The sequence below is a fragment of the Octodon degus genome, unplaced genomic scaffold, assembly GCF_000260255.1.
Source record: "Octodon degus isolate 3935 unplaced genomic scaffold, OctDeg1.0 scaffold00111, whole genome shotgun sequence".
NCBI lineage: Eukaryota > Metazoa > Chordata > Mammalia > Rodentia > Octodontidae > Octodon > Octodon degus.
The window spans coordinates 3,014,689-3,020,194 of NW_004524687.1; the positions used below are offsets into that span (position 1 = coordinate 3,014,689).

Genomic DNA, 5,506 nt, shown 5'->3' on the forward strand with positions numbered 1-5,506 from the left:
CCTGGATCCCATAATAAAAGCCTGTATGAGTTCCACTGAAGACCTACAGCTCACAACAATGCCTCCCACAAGTCTTACTGGAGGCCTGGAGCCCATGACAATGTCTCGGGCAGACCTGCTTCATAGATCTGCACTTGGAAGGCCCAAAGGTCGGTGGTGGAAGAAAGTCATCCATGTCAGTAGGATGAAGGATCTGTGCTAGCAAGCTAGGGGATCGGAACCAGAGCCAGGAAGCAATGCTCAAGGTAAGCACCAGAGCTCCGCTGAAAAGTACCACAGGTACCCTCAGCAACAGTGAGGTCCCAAGCTCCTCCACCAACAAGAAAAGCTGAGTTCCCGTCAGGAAAGCCAAAGTGACAAGCTTCTCCACGTGGCTGAACAGTGCACCATATTCCTCTCCAGAGCCAGAAAGCAACGCTCCAGGGGGGGACCAGAGCTCTCCCAAAGTGAATCGTAGCCACTCTCCATGACACTGAGGTCTGGAGTTCCTCCTCTGATAAGAACAGCCAAGTTTATCAGGAAAGACAGCATGACAAGGTCCTCCAAGAAAACCAGCAGCTCCCTAAAGCTTCCCAACAGCTTCTACCAGCTCCCAGCAGCCTCACTCCTTCTTTACCAGTTCTGCCTCTTGTGCTACTGGCAACAATCCTCAGGTGGGCCTCCCACACCCAGTACCATGCTGGTTCAGCTCAGCTGGGTGTAGCAAGTTGACCACCAGTTGGCAGTCCACCACACTAACCAGATGATATGGTAGGAAGCAAGAGCTGAGAGGGTCAAAGTGAGCGGGTGGGAACTCAGAGGGTCAAAGTGAGTGGGAGATCCCGCCCACTCACCTACCTGCCCTCGGTTTCCTCCTGTTAAAATGGGCCTACTGAATGCTTCCAGAGCTTGGCGGCAATCTAATGAGTCCACTGAAGAAGAGCACTGAAATACTGTTATCATCTGTTTTCCCCTCCACACATGGGACCAAATGGATGATGATATTTTAAGAATGAGTCCAGCAAAACTTGATTAGTTTGAAACTGGAAAAAAAAAATGCACGTTTACACAAAATCTAAAATCAACATGACACAGGGTCAGGAAGAAGGATAGGCCGAATCAGTCAGGGGAAGAATGACTGGATACATGTATGGTAGCAGGGGTGGGTGTCGTGGCAAACCATGTAATCCTACCACTTTGTGAGGCTGAAGCACAAAGATCATAAATTTGAGCCCAGCGTGGGCAATGTAGGGCTTGAGTGAGACCCTGTCATAAAGCTTACAAAGAAGAAAAAAGGAGCTGAGACTGTAGCTCAGTGCAAAGGCTCTGGATTTTTTTTTTAAAGGTCTCACTTTTTTTTTTTATTTTATTTGTGTGTGTGTGTGTGTGTGTGTGTATGTGTGTGTGTGTGTGTGGCCAGCTCAGCCCACCAGGGGGCGGGGCGCTGGCTGGCATGTGGTGCTGGGGGATTGAACAGTGGTCCCTGTGCTTTAGCTAAGCTTTTTCTAAGTAGGTGCTTTAGACCACTGAGCCATCTCACCAGCCCAAAGGCTCTGGATTTAATCTACAGTATCACCTTACTTTTTCTCATTGCTCAGACAAAATACCCAACACCCAAAGTTAAAGAAGAAAAGGTTTATTTCAGCTCACAGTTTATAGAGATTTCAGTCTATAATAGGCTGGCTCCAATACAGGTTGACACACAGCAGAGGGGAAGCATGGGGGAGAAAAACTTCACAGCAGGAAGAAGCCAGAAAGAGACCCAAGCAGCAAGCAACTGCAGTGGCAAGCAGAAGCACCAAAATGATACCTGGGATTTGGAGGCAGATTTATATATGTAAATAGGCACTGAATGGGATCGTTCCCAGGATATCAGGCCCCAATCTCTGGTGGACTAGGGCTTATATGGAATAAGCAAGCAGGAAGTACAGAAGCAGAGTGGCTTGTCAGTTGGGGATGGGTTTATACAAAGCGCATCATAGGGATCAACCATTTCTTATTTATTTATTTATTTATTTATTTATTTATTTATTTGATACAAGGTCTCACTACATAGTTCAGACCTGTAGTGATCTTCCTATTTCAGCCTCCCCAGTGCTGGGATTGCAGGCATGTGCCACCATGCCCAGATTTGGGGCTGACATGGCGCACCTGGCACAGCATGCGGCACTGGGGATCAAACTTGGGACCTTGTGCTTCCCAGACGAGCATGTAGACCACCCAGCTATCTCGCCAGCCCCCTAAGACTATTTTTTTGTTTCTCCCTAAGTTGCTTTTTGGAAAACACATAATCATGCCAGTCTGTTCTGTGACATTACTCTGGCAATGCAGTGAGGAAGTTAATCTGATCTGGGAGAGTGTCCACTGTGCCTTGGGTGCTCATCAAATCTTGGTCAAGCATTTAGTTGTTCTATTCTCTTAAGACAACTGTCCACCAGGTTTAAGTCAAGAAACACAGTGAGCAGGGGTAGGAAAGCAAAGACAGAGAGAGGTAAGTGGGCTGAAAAGACACAAAAATCAAGGGAAGCAATCCTGTGAACTGTCCTCAGACTCCAGCTGTGTGTGGACTGGCCAGTACCTGGAATGACCAGATCAGAGCTCTAAGTATGTGTCTCTTCAGAGTAAATTGTCTATCCCAGGTAAATTTTTCATCATATCTAAGGCTGAATTTCTAAAACTTGTAGAGGTACTTAATATGCACCTAAGTTATATGTGTTTGAGTTACAAACTGTTTTTTAACTTTTCTAGAGCTTTGTGGCTTGTAGGCTACATGTCGTTTTATTTAATCTAGTTTTTGAGTTACCTCTGCTATTAACATAGGCCTGTTGTTGTTGACAATGAAGAAGGTTAGGCCATATCTAGGAAGGATTTTTTACAACAGGACTCTACAGACTTTTATTGTCTTCTCAGTATGGGTAGGGAATGGGAGTTCAGAGACAGTGGCACAGACACTGAAGCCCGAACTGGCTGCAGGGATACGGATACCGGTGACTTGAGCTTGCGGAACAAATGGTGGGGGCAGGTGTGCTGGCTGGGGTTGATGTTTCAATCAGATCCCTGGAGGGGGCTTAGGAGCACAGGTTTGGTGTCATTGGTGGCAGATTTCCAAACAGCAGCAAGAAGCAGTAGCAGGAGTGCTTTGGCCAAAATAGTTTTGTCCAAGGTGAGCACAACACATTCAGCCTGTTGAGCTTCACATCGCACAGAGCTACTTCTGTCTGTAAGCAGGGTGTACTCAGCATCTGTGCTGGCCTACAGTTATTTCGAAGGTCTAGTACAGTAGGTGGCACCTGGAGAGTTAGGTCGTGGCCTAAGGTAAGCTTTTCAGCTTTCTTGATCAGAATGACAGTGGATATTAGAGCATGGAGATAAAGGGGGAGGCACTCCTTAGTGACCAAATCAAGTGTTTGCAGACATAGGCCATTGGGCACTCTCATAGGCTGACAGTCTGAATAAGCATCATTATTTTGTGACTCAATGATCCAGATTCTATAGAAACCAGCAGCTCCAAGAAATTTGCAGTTTCTTTTTTGTAATCAGTTTCTGCTAGATATTATAGCAGAGCCTTTGTGCCCTTCTTTTTTTATTTTAAAAAGGAAAAAAAACCCAAAAACAAATAAGAACAAAGACAAAAGCAAAGCAACATAGGACAATAAAAATCATATAAAATTTCAAAACACCAATAAAAAATTAACAATGGTTGTTATATTATATATGTTATCATCAGATTTGTTGCTCAGACTACCAGCTATAGGAATGCAAGATTGATCAAGCAACTAAACTTTAACTCTTCCTTTCACTAAACCTTAATTTCTTCTTTGTCCTTTTTACTTATTACTTTTAAAATTTATTTTAAAGAAAGCATAAAAATAATAGATGAGAACCGGGGGGATAGCTCAGTAGAATAAGCACTTGCCTGGCAAGCACAAGTGCCTGAGTTCAATCCCTGGTTCTGCAAAAAAAAAAAAAAAAAATAGATGAGACATTAGAAAAAATACATATTTAAAGAAAAAGATGAAGGGTATTCAACTGTGGTTGTTACATTGCATATTGCTGTCCTCAATGAAGTTGCCCATATGACAGATATTAGCATATAGAAAGAAAGAGAAAAAAATTAAACATTAACTACCATCTTCAAAAAACTGACAGAGTAGTGGGGCTGGGGAGATGGCTCAGTGGAGTAAGTGCTTCTCTGGCCTGAGTTCAATCCCCAGTTTCACGAAAAAAAAAAAAAAAAAAACAGAGTTGGTGTGGGTACTAGTTTAGGGATTAGAGGCCTCGGATCTGTCCTGGCAGTACTATGTCATCCTGCAGTTTCTTTGGGGGCAAGGTTTTCCAGAACCATCTTGAACCAGGTATCTATATGTGTGCCAAGTGTGGCTATGAGCTGTTTCTAGCCACTCGAAGTATGTGCACTCACTTCCATGGCCAACATTCATAGATACTATCCACACTAATAGTGTGGCCAAATGTCCAGAGCACAACCAACCTGGAGCCCTGAAGGTGCCTTGTGGCATGTGTGGCAAAGAGCTGGGCCATGACTTGCTGCATGATGGCCCCAAGCAGGGGCAATCTCGATTTTGAATATTTAGCAGCTCACTGAAATTTATCCATACAGACAAAGAGATTTCTGCCTCCCAGGGGCACTAGATGGGCAGCCCTCACCCGTTCTCAACAGATACACAGTGACTACATCCTGGCCTTCACAGCTTGACTTTGGAACCCTAAACACATACAGCATTTTGAACAGGATCTCCTTGGCAAAGCATTTGTTTGTGGTAGCTCATAATCTTTTGCTAGGATAGACCCTGGATGGGATGCTGTCAGCTATCTTAGCCTCTGGCTCAGGGTCTCCAGAAGGTGGGCTCTGGGCTCACCTTGGAGTGATGTTGTGTCTCTACCCCTCTTTTTTTCAGTTTGTTGTCCCCTCCCTGGCTATCTGCACCTCCACTTATGGGGTCCTGGTCTTATGTCTATCTCCTCCAGGCTGTGCTATGACACAAAACTTAAAAGGGAACTGCCCTGGCCAGTTGCTTCAGCCCTGTTCACTGCATGATCTACTCTGACTAAACCCTCCTAGGCCAGTCAGGGTGGTGATGATCTGTGACTTGGGGAGCAGGCCGATGAGCCACACTAAGAACCATAGTCCTTTAACACAGGAACCTGGAGATGTTTCACAATCTGCAGATGTAGCTTGCTTCACTCAGACTGGGGAAGCTTCTGTTGCACCATTATCTGATGAACTCAGCAGCGACTATGGGGTCACCCCTGTAGTTCACACTTGTAGAAATGTATCTTCTCCAGATTTGACCGCTTGTCTTACTGTGTCAGTGTCCAGAAGCTCTTGTCATCTAGGAGGGTGGGTGATGTTGAAGTCCTCCCCCTATCTTGAGTACTTTCTGGGAGTAATCAGGTAGGAATCAATAAACAGACAAAACATGAAGGAGCAGTACAGTCATCTGCTATCCTGTATATATACTTACATGGTTTTCCCCCTTCCTTGTTTTTGTTTCTTTTCTCTTTTTGC

At 44.9% G+C, this 5,506-nt stretch overlaps 1 pseudogene; it reads left to right on the forward strand.

Moving 5' to 3' along the window:
• Window positions 1–4,279: 4,279 nt before the first annotated feature.
• On the forward strand, window positions 4,280–4,806 carry LOC101567398 (annotated as a pseudogene).
• Window positions 4,807–5,506: the final 700 nt, after the last annotated feature.